Consider the following 11326-nt stretch of genomic DNA (forward strand, 5'->3'; position numbering starts at 1 on the left):
TCATCACGAATTTGCAGATAAGGGTCCCTAATTGATAGGGCCTGAATCTCCCCACCCTTTTAGCTGTCGTAATGGCCACTAGGAAAGCTGTCTTCCATGTAAGGACTGAAATAGGCATGTTTTCGTGAAGGGCATAAGGTTTTTTTTTTTTACAAAGAGCCCTAAGCCCTGAGGACCAAGTTTAAAGTCCCAAGGAGGGGTTAATTGCCTAATAGTGGGGCGCAATATCTCGATATAGACAACGATGCAGATCGCTGCAGCGTCGCTGTTTAGGTCGTTGTGTGGTCGCTGGAGAGCTGTCACACAGGTAGCTCTCCAGCGACCAACGATGCCAAAGTCCCCGGGTAACCAGGGTAAACATCGGGTTACTAAGCGCAGAGCCGCGCTTAGTAACCCGATGTTTACCCTGGTTACCATTGTAAAAGTTAAAAAAAACACAAACAGTACATACTTACATTCCGGTGTCTGTCCCCCGGCGTCAGCTTCCCGCACATCGACCATGAACCATGATTAAGACGTTAGTCGAAACGCGTCGGAAGAACGCTGCGATGTGTGCATAATGCTGTAAGAAATTATAACTTATTTACAAGTGGTGTACCATAGGATACAACCCTTTCCTTTTTTTAAAAAAAAAATGAAGAAATAAATTTAGTGATTTTACTACATTCCTGCTGGATTCATCGATTTTTCTAAGGTTATGATTGTGCGCGTTTCCCCTGACAGTTTTGGGATTGAGAATAGGGAAGAGTAGTGACCTTTGCCTATCTCTGATGAGGGGACTCGAATTATGACCTTGGAGCTGACAAGCTCCTGAAGGTTTACAAAGTGCGAACATTGAGGAATTGGTTGCAACGGTGGTTGGCGTGATATACCTTTGAGGCGGGGCAGATATGAGTTCTATTCTGTAGCCCTCTGATATTATATTTAAGACGTATTTGTTTTTTTGTGATCTGATTCCAGTTGTTCACAAAAAGACTGAGTCTGCCGCCTAAACCTATGGCGTCATGGTCTTCTAGACCTAGAGCTTGATCTAAAAAGGGGATTTTTTCCCCTTCTGCTTTGAGCATAGGAACTCCTATATGTTCCTCTGTTGGATCTCCATTGCCCTCTATAGGTCAGGTTGTTTGCGAGGAGGTGGCCTTTTCTGAAAGGGCTGAAATATTTTGGGTTTATCTTCGGGAAAACCTTTTTTTAATTATCAGACGCAAACTAATATGTCATCTAACGCCTGTCCAAACACCCTAGACCCTGAAAAAGGAATGGCACATTACTTTTTGAGGCGTTATCTCCCGACCAGGATTTAAGCCAAATAGCTCTACGGGTTGCATTAGTCAGGGAGCTGTTCCTGGCTGCGAATCTCACTGATTCGGCCCAAGTATCAGTTAGGAAGGCCGTGGCAGATATTATAATAGGGAGAGATGAAATTATTTCAGCTCTTGGGGTCTTATTAACTAAAATGTTCTTCTAACTGCCGCATCCATAAGAACATGGACCTGACCACCGAAGTAGCCGCAATATTAGTGTGAATCAGGGCTGCAGACGCTTCCAAGCTCGGCGTAAAAGAATATCTGCCTTGCGGTTCATGGCATCTCTGAGGCTTGACGAGTCTTCAAATGGAATTGATGTTTTGTTTGTGACCTTGGCCACTGGTACATCGACTTTAGGGATTTCTTCCCATGTTTTGATGTCATCTGGGTCAAATGGTAGGCAGCCCTTAAAGTCCCGGGACATCACTAATCTGCATTCTGCTTCCTTCCATTCTTGTAATATCATAAGCCGGATATGTTCGCTTACAGGGAACACTGTCTGCCCCTGAGATGTAAGACCTCCAAACATTAGGTCCTGTCGGGACTGGAGACGCGGAACCTCCTTCATCTGCATAGTATTTCTCATCGCCTGTACCAGATCTTCCGTATCCTCTACTGGAAAGAGATACTTTCTTCCTTGATCCTGATCCTCCGGTGGAAGTTCACCCTCTTCATGGTCTGAGCCCCCAAAGTCTGATCCCTCATCCCAGGATAGATCAAGATCTCTCTGCTCTGGATCCCATCTAGGTCTCTTATGGCTGGGGCCTGGACTGGAAGGGCGCTGTTGTGTTATAGTAGCCAAGGAGGCTTGAACTTCCTCCCAGATTAAACTCCTCAATTCAGATAGGAGGGTTGGTGGTTCATCCTGTACCACTTTAGAGATACAGGCGTTGCAGAGTGCTTTTTTGTATGCATCTGGAAGTTTAACGTGACATATGGAGCAACGGTTACTCTTTGCAGAGGCCTTGCCTGGCTTTTTGGCCGTTGGGAGGGGTGTCTGTGGGATATCCTTATCCTAGATGACACAAGAGTAGGGATAATCAGGACTAGGCTTAGTGTCTAAGTGCATGTCCAGGCCTCCTTTTCTTTCAGGCATCTAGGAATCCTTGCAAGATGCACTCCTAGCGTAAACCCAGCGACGCAGAATACAAGAGTCCTGCTTTACCCAAGTGGACGCCTGCCAGATCGAGCACACACCTTATCAAAATTGCCGCTTGTTTTACCAACCCCTTCCGCGTCCCACGCTGTGGAACGCCGGCCGGATCCAGCGTTGACGTCACCGGAAGTGACGCTTGGCGCTTGTGCTAGCTGCTGACCCCTCCGTGTTCCTGTATGGAACACATGGTTCCGGGCGCATCTTCTCCCAAGATGGCGCCTGAGCCGAGAGCCTTCCACCGGGAGGAGCAGCTCTTACCCAGGAGCCCGTCCGTTCACTGGTGTTTGGAGCAGAGGGACTCCCCACTGGGAAGTTTCTGCCCTGGGCCACTTGACAGTGGGAAGGATATTGGACCAGCCGCACGATCCTCCCTGAGCCCTCCGGTAAGCCGTTGCTCACTGTGCTCCCTCTCGTGTGTCCCTCAATGCAGGGACAGGAAAAACACTGAAGAGAAGGTGAGGAGTGGGACCTTTTAACCTCTCATGTGTATTTCCTGTCCCTGCAAGTAGGAGGCGGACGTCCTCCAGGGTGCTGTCAGGGAGACGTCCTGGAAAAAGAAGATGATGGAGCTGTTGGGCAATGTTACTGTAAAAACTACAAGTTTTTAAAGTGGGTGCATTAAAGGTTTTCTCCAGGCTTATAGTACTGATGAAATATCCTAAGGTTAGATCATAGATATCAGAATGGTGGATTCTTGCCCTCAAACACCCCACCAATCAGCTGGTATCTGCTCTGATAGTGGACAAATGTATACAATCAAAAGAGCCTTTCATAGTGGTCATTGCCGGGAACAACAGATCAACTGTGTTCACCTTAAAGGGGTTGCTCACTACTAGGACAACCATTCTGGATCTGAATATTTGGTTGCCTTAAAATAGAAACACTTAAAGGGACACTGTCACCTGAATTTGGAGGGAACAATCTTCAGCCATGGAGGCGGGGTTTTGGGGTGTTTGATTCACCCTTTCCTTACCCACTGGCTGCATGCTGGCTGCAATATTGGATTGAAGTTCATTCTCTGTCCTCCATAGTACACGCCTGCGCAAGGCAAGATTGCCTTGTGCAGGCATGTACTACAGAGGACAGAGAATGAACTTCAATCCAATATTGCAGCCAGCGGGTAAGGAAAGGGTGAATCAAACACCCCAAAACCCCGCCCCTATGGCTGAAAATTGTTCCCTCCAAATTCAGGTGACAGAGTCCCTTTAAACTCACCTCCCGTATCGGTGCCACTGGCACTCATGTTGACAGGGGTTCTCGTCACTGGTGTCACTGTCTCCGCCTTCGGACAAATCGAACATCAAGAGGAAGTGAGGGAGCAGCCACAGCCATGGCGCAGGGCTCACGTGTCTTAACCAGGGTTGTGGAGTCAGAGTTGAGGAATCTGAGTTTATGTCCATTTTAAGTCAGAATAAAATGGACCATCTCAGACTCCTAAAATACATCAGACATTGGGTACAGTAGTACACTGCAGAATGTGCTGTAAATGTTTTCATAAGAATTTGGGAAAGTTATGAAATGTCCTATAAATGTCTGTTCAGTTCCTGATCTAAGGATCTGGGCTTTTAGTGGAGATGAATCTGTGCTGCACTTTATGCACATGCTCAGTAATGAGGCAGGGCTGTGGAGTCGTTGAGTCAGGGAAATTGAGGAGTCGGAGGTTTGGCTTACCAACTGCACAGCCCTGGTCATAACAGCAGCACGAGAGACCCAGGATCTCGCTAGTATGTCAGTACACAACAGAAAAGAAGGAGTACACTATTCTATCCCAAGATATCCAAGGGTCATTCCATGGTAGCTTACGTTACAAAGATGATGGTAACTTACCTTACAATAAGTTTAATCAAATGGATGGTAACATATTGTAACATAAGTTACCATCAGCTTAGTACTGAAAGTTATTATACTGTGCAGTAACGCAAGTTATCTATATTTCTTGTAATAAAAACTGTTGCTTTTAAAGGGAATCTGTCACCCCAAAATTTGCCTACAAACTGCGGCCACCAGCATCAGGGGCTTATCTACAGCATTCTGTAATGCTGTAGATAAGCCCCCCCGATGTATCCTGAAAGATAAGAAAAAGAGGTTAGATTATACTCACCCAGGGGCGGTCCGGTCCAGGGCCTCCCATCTTCATAGGATGACGTCCTCTTCTTGACTTCACGCTGCGGCGCAGGTGTACTTTGTGTGTCCTGTTGAGGGCAGAGCAAAGTACTGCAGTGCGCAGGTGTCGGGGCTCTCTAACCTTTCCTGGCGCCTGCGCACTCCAAAGACATACTGATAGGTATATAGATTGTGAGCCCCAATGGGGGCAGTGATGATGAGGTCTGTAAACCGCTGCAGAATATGATGGCGCTACATAAGGAAGCAAAATAATAAGTAATGGAATCTAATGATTACAGCAAGAAAAGCCATAATTCACAAGACCGTATAGCGAGTGAAGTTTTTCATTGGTATAAGGCCAGGATCACACATGCGAGAAACACGTCCGTGTCTGGCATGTGAAATCCAAGCTGTGGCGCCGGCACTGTGGAGCGGAGCGTGCGGCCGCATAGCAACACATGGAGCCGCACGCTCTGCTCTGGAGTGCCGGCGCCAGAGCTTGGATTTCACATGCGAGACACGAACGTGTTTCTCGCATGTGTGATCCCGGCGTTAAGGTCACAATTCCCTGCAGACCGTGAATTTTGTGTCTCAATCTCACAGCATTACAGACAAACATGAAGACATTAGCTCAGATTATGAGATGGGAACGTGCGGCCGTATAATCCGTGATATCACGCAGAAACTATACAGATGTGTGAGAAGGCTCCATAACAGTTCGCATATTAGTCTATGGGTGAGGAACGCCAACGTCTGACACTGGACAGTCTCCATCATCACGCACCATACGTGCTTACCCAGCCTCTTGCACCGCACGCCTGTCATCATACATACTGCTTGCTCTCATATATAACTCATGACCCCTCGCCCCCTACACCACGAGTGCTCGCTCCCCCCACCGTCATACGCCACGCGCGTGCTCGCTCCCCCCACCGTCATACGCCACGCGCGTGCTCGCTCCCCCCACCGTCATACGCCACGCGCGTGCTCGCTCCCCCCACCGTCATACGCCACGCGCGTGCTCGCTCCCCCCACCGTCATACGCCACGCGCGTGCTCGCTCCCCCCACCGTCATACGCCACGCGCGTGCTCGCTCCCCCCACCGTCATACGCCACGCGCGTGCTCGCTCATCCCACCGTCATACGCCACGCGCGTGCTCGCTCCCCCCACCGTCATACGCCACGCGCGTGCTCGCTCCCCCCACCGTCATACGCCACGCGCGTGCTCGCTCCCCCCACCGTCATACGCCACGCGCGTGCTCGCTCCCCCCACCGTCATACGCCACGCGCGTGCTCGCTCCCCCCACCGTCATACGCCACGCGCGTGCTCGCTCCTCCCACCGTCATACGCCACGCGCGTGCTCGCTCCCCCACCGTCATACGCCACGCGCGTGCTCGCTCCCCCCACCGTCATACGCCACGCGCGTGCTCGCTCCCCCCACCGTCATACGCCACGTGAGTTCGCTCCCCCCAAAGTCATACGCCACGTGAGCTCACTCCCCCCACTATCTTACGCCACACGTGCTCGACAAGCCCCACAATCACCAATAATATAGACGAGTAATAGTATGTCCGCCACAGCCAGGCACAGAGTCTGAGACTGTTCTACTCCATGTCATCCTCCCACACTACGCACAGCTGCAGTCACACTTCCCACCTGGTGTCCGCAGACAGCGCCGCCGGGGGTCCTACAGCAGCTGTTACTATGACGATCCCCACACGTCCCACTACCACCGGCATCGGTGACGTACCGTTAGCTCCGCCCCCTACTTATTGCAGCGTGAAGACCGAGCGACTGCTGATAATGACGTCACACTTTCGTTTACTTGGTCGCACATTTGAATGTAAAAGAGGCGGTGCTCTCTCCATTGTGTAATAATGAAATACTGGGTGCAGTACAAGCGGCGGCCGCTAGAGGACCTAATTGTGTACACACGGGTGAATGGCTACAGTGAGAGCGAGCTCCGGGCTTAGATACAGTGAGAGAATTGATGGCTTAGATACAGTGAGAGAGCAAGCTCAGGGCTTAGATTCAGTGAGAGAGAATTCAGGGCTTAGATACAGTAAGAGATCAAGCTCAGGGCTTAGATACAAACAGAAATCATGATTAGATACAGTGAGAGAGAATTCATGGCTTAGATACAATGAGAGAGCAAGCGCTGGGCTTAGATACAGTAAGAACGACTTCAGGGCTTAGATACAGTAAGAGAGCAAGCTCAGGGCTTAGATATAGTAAGAGTGAGCTCAGGTCTTAGATACAGTGAGAGAGAATTTGTGGCATAGATACAGTGAAAGCAAGCGCTGGGCTTAAATACAGTAAGTGCGAGCTCCGTGCATAGATACAGTAAGAGAGCAAGCTCAAGGCTTAGTACCGTAATAGCGAGCTCAGCGCTTAGATAAGTAAGAGCGAGCTCAGGGCTTAGATACAGAGAAAAACAAATATGTGCAAAACTCTAGTCACCCCTGTGATTTCCTGTAGATGGCAGTGTTGTAGGTGATGCTCTGCATTTCCTGTAGATGGCAGTGTTGTAGGTGATGCTCTGCATTTCCTGTAGATGGCGGTGTTGTAGGTGATGCTCTGCATTTCCTGTAGATGGCAGTGTTGTAGGTGATGCTCTGCATTTCCTGTAGATGGCGGTGTTGTAGGTGATGCTCTGCATTTCCTGTAGATGGCGGTGTTGTAGGTGATGCTCTGCATTTCCCGTAGATGGCGGTGTTGTAGGTGATGTTGAGCATTTCCTGTAGATGGCGGTGTTGTAGGTGATGCTCTGCATTTCCCGTAGATGGCGGTGTTGTAGGTGATGCTCTGCATTTCCCGTAGATGGCGGTGTTGTAGGTGATGCTCTGCATTTCCCGTAGATGGCGGTGTTGTAGGTGATGTTGAGCATTTCCTGTAGATGGCGGTGTTGTAGGTGATGCTCTGCATTTCCTGTAGATGGCGGTGTTGTAGGTGATGCTCTGCATTTCCTGTAGATGGCGGTGTTGTAGGTGATGCTCTGCATTTCCTGTAGATGGCGGTGTTGTAGGTGATGCTCTGCATTTCCCGTAGATGGCGGTGTTGTAGGTGATGCTCTGCATTTCCTGTAGATGGCGGTGTTGTAGGTGATGTTGAGCATTTCCTGTAGATGGCGGTGTTGTAGGTGATGCTCTGCATTTCCTGTAGATGGCGGTGTTGTAGGTGATGTTGAGCATTTCCTGTAGATGGCGGTGTTGTAGGTGATGCTCTGCATTTCCTGTAGATGGCGGTGTTGTAGGTGATGCTCTGCATTTCCTGTAGATGGCAGTGTTGTAGGTGATGCTCTGCATTTCCTGTAGATGGTGGTGTTGTAGTTGATGCTCTGCATTTCCCGTAGATGGCGGTGTTGTAGGTGATGCTCTGCATTTCCCGTAGATGGCAGTGTTGTAGGTGATGTTGAGCATTTCCTGTAGATGGCGGTGTTGTAGGTGATGCTCTGCATTTCCTGTAGATGGCGGTGTTGTAGGTGATGCTCTGCATTTCCTGTAGATGGCGGTGTTGTAGGTGATGCTCTGCATTTCCTGTAGATGGCGGTGTTGTAGGTGATGCTCTGCATTTCCTGTAGATGGCAGTGTTGTAGGTGATGCTCTGCATTTCCTGTAGATGGCGGTGTTGTAGGTGATGCTCTGCATTTCCTGTAGATGGCAGTGTTGTAGGTGATGTTGAGCATTTCCTGTAGATGACGGTGTTGTAGGTGATGCTCTGCATTTCCTGTAGATGGCAGTGTTGTAGGTGATGCTCTGCATTTCCTGTAGATGGCGGTGTTGTAGGTGATGCTCTGCATTTCCTGTAGATGGCAGTGTTGTAGGTGATGTTGAGCATTTCCTGTAGATGGCGGTGTTGTAGGTGATGCTCTGCATTTCCTGTAGATGGCAGTGTTGTAGGTGATGCTCTGCATTTCCTGTAGATGGCGGTGTTGTAGGTGATGCTCTGCATTTCCTGTAGATGGCAGTGTTGTAGGTGATGCTCTGCATTTCCTGTAGATGGCGGTGTTGTAGGTGATGCTCTGCATTTCCTGTAGATGGCGGTGTTGTAGGTGATGCTCTGCATTTCCTGTAGATGGCAGTGTTGTAGGTGATGCTCTGCATTTCCTGTAGATGGCGGTGTTGTAGGTGATGCTCTGCATTTCCTGTAGATGGCAGTGTTGTAGGTGATGCTCTGCATTTCCTGTAGATGGCAGTGTTGTAGGTGATGCTCTGCATTTCCCGTAGATGGCGGTGTTGTAGGTGATGCTCTGCATTTCCCGTAGATGGCGGTGTTGTAGGTGATGTTGAGCATTTCCTGTAGATGGCAGTGTTGTAGGTGATGCTCTGCATTTCCTGTAGATGGCAGTGTTGTAGGTGATGCTCTGCATTTCCTGTAGATGGCGGTGTTGTAGGTGATGCTCTGCATTTCCCGTAGATGGCGGTGTTGTAGGTGATGCTCTGCATTTCCTGTAGATGGCAGTGTTGTAGGTGATGCTCTGCATTTCCCGTAGATGGCGGTGTTGTAGGTGATGCTCTGCATTTCCCGTAGATGGCGGTGTTGTAGGTGATGCTCTGCATTTCCCGTAGATGGCGGTGTTGTAGGTGATGCTCTGCATTTCCTGTAGATGGCGGTGTTGTAGGTGATGCTCTGCATTTCCTGTAGATGGCGGTGTTGTAGGTGATGCTCTGCATTTCCCGTAGATGGCGGTGTTGTAGGTGATGCTCTGCATTTCCCGTAGATGGCGGTGTTGTAGGTGATGCTCTGCATTTCCTGTAGATGGCAGTGTTGTAGGTGATGCTCTGCATTTCCTGTAGATGACGGTGTTGTAGGTGATGCTCTGCATTTCCTGTAGATGGCAGTGTTGTAGGTGATGCTCTGCATTTCCTGTAGATGACGGTGTTGTAGGTGATGCTCTGCATTTCCTGTAGATGGCGGTGTTGTAGGTGATGCTCTGCATTTCCCGTAGATGGCGGTGTTGTAGGTGATGCTCTGCATTTCCCGTAGATGGCGGTGTTGTAGGTGATGCTCTGCATTTCCTGTAGATGGCGGTGTTGTAGGTGATGCTCTGCATTTCCTATATAGCTGAGCATAAAGCTTTGCAAGACCTCAGTCACATTTGGAGTCCCGGAGCAGGGCAGCTCGCCGTCCTTAGTTGGCACCATGTATCAGCCTCCTCATATCTGTGTTGAAGCTTTCATCACAGAATCTATCAAAATTACAGGCCAAAACAGAGTGGCTTGTTGCCCATTATGCCCAATACCTCGATGTGGGCAATGGAGGGCGTCACATGAGCTACCTATCACCGCATCGGAACTGACAGTAGAACCACAGATCAGTGCTGATACGATCAGAGCTCAGGGCCTGATGTGTCCAGGGATTTTTTATTATGAACCCTACCACGCTTCTAAGTTGTAAAAACTAAATGAATTGTAAAGCGAAAAAGTCAAATATTTCTATTGCTCAATATATTAATATTTAGAAAACATTAGCAACATTAAATGGAATCTGTCAGTAGAATCCTCCCTCCCCTGCTGTCTGTATGGGCATATAGCTCATGGGAAGCTGAATATTATAATACCTTGAACTCTGCGATACTATGTCTATTGATTCCAGAGTAATCTATGTATTTCTTATACAGGGTGGGCTATGTATATGGATACACCTAAATAAAATGGGAATGGTTGGTGATGTCAACTTCCTGTTTGTGCACATTAGTATATTGGAGGGGGAAAACCTTTCAAGATGGGTGGTGACCACGGCGGCCATTTTGGATCCAACTTTATTTTTTCCAATGGGAAGAGGGTCATGTGACGCATCAAACTTATTGAGAATTTCACAAGAAAAACATTGGTGTGCTTGGTTTTAACATAACTTTATTACTTTCATGAGTTATTTACAAGTACACACTCCAAAAACATACCAATGGGGAATTCAGATTGTGAGTCTAATGGAGACAGTCATGATGTCTGTAACACGTTGTGCCATATGATGGCCAGGGGCAGTTTATAATGTTGGCAATATAGGATACAGCCCATGGCTACATTCCCCTCATCATAATTTTTCATGCACCTTATCTCTGCTCAGATAGCATTCCTGTAACTCCACTGTCAGCAATAGAGAGTTGCAGCTTGTCACCTCTTTTATGACTCAGCAGGTGCAAGACGTCATCATGTCTGCTGCGTCATTTAACATGTACGTGCCAGCCACAAGAGTAAGAAAGCAGAGCCACAGGGGATCACTAGGAGAGGCAAGTACTGTCATTTTTTATAGTATATGAATTGGCAGTGGAGGGTGTGAGAGAGGACCTTACATTATAAGAACTGGAAGTGGAGGAGAGGACCTTACATTATAAGAATTGGTGGTAGAGTAGAGGACCTTAAATTATAAGAATTGGAGGTGGAGGAGTGGACCTTGCATTATAAGAATTGGAGGTGGAGGAGAGGACCTTACATCAGGGGTGTCAAACTGCATTCCTCGAGGGCTGCAAACAGGTCATGTTTTCAGGATTTCCTTGTACTGCACAGGTGATAATTTAATCACCAACTCATAATTTGTGTAGGTGATTAAATCATCACCTGTGCAGTACAAGGAAATCCTGAAAACATTACCTGTTTGCAGCCCTCGAGGAATGCAGTTTGACACCCCTGCCTTACATTATAAGAATTGGGGGTGGAGGAGAGGACCTTACATTATAAGAATTGGTGGTGGAGTAGAGGACTTAGCATTATAAGAATTGGTGGTGGAGGAGAGGACCTTACATTATAAGAATTGGGAGTG

The 11326-nt window shown here is 48.4% G+C and overlaps 1 protein-coding gene across 4 annotated transcripts in view; it reads right to left on the minus strand.

Annotated features, from left to right (window-relative positions):
• Positions 1–6330, minus strand: part of RCBTB2 (RCC1 and BTB domain containing protein 2) — a 125498-nt gene extending 119168 nt beyond the window's left edge. For 3 of the 4 annotated variants that reach the window (XM_069758302.1, XM_069758299.1, XM_069758301.1), the window contains exon 1: positions 6224–6330. The gene's annotated coding sequence lies outside the window, so the exon portion shown is untranslated. Of the gene's footprint in view, positions 1–5363; positions 5383–6223 lie in introns of those variants that run through there. The other variant, XM_069758300.1, reaches the window with a different exon arrangement.
• Between the last annotated feature and the right edge of the window lie 4996 nt (positions 6331–11326).

This window comes from Ranitomeya imitator, chromosome 3, assembly GCF_032444005.1.
Source record: "Ranitomeya imitator isolate aRanImi1 chromosome 3, aRanImi1.pri, whole genome shotgun sequence".
NCBI classification, from domain to species: Eukaryota; Metazoa; Chordata; class Amphibia; order Anura; family Dendrobatidae; genus Ranitomeya; species Ranitomeya imitator.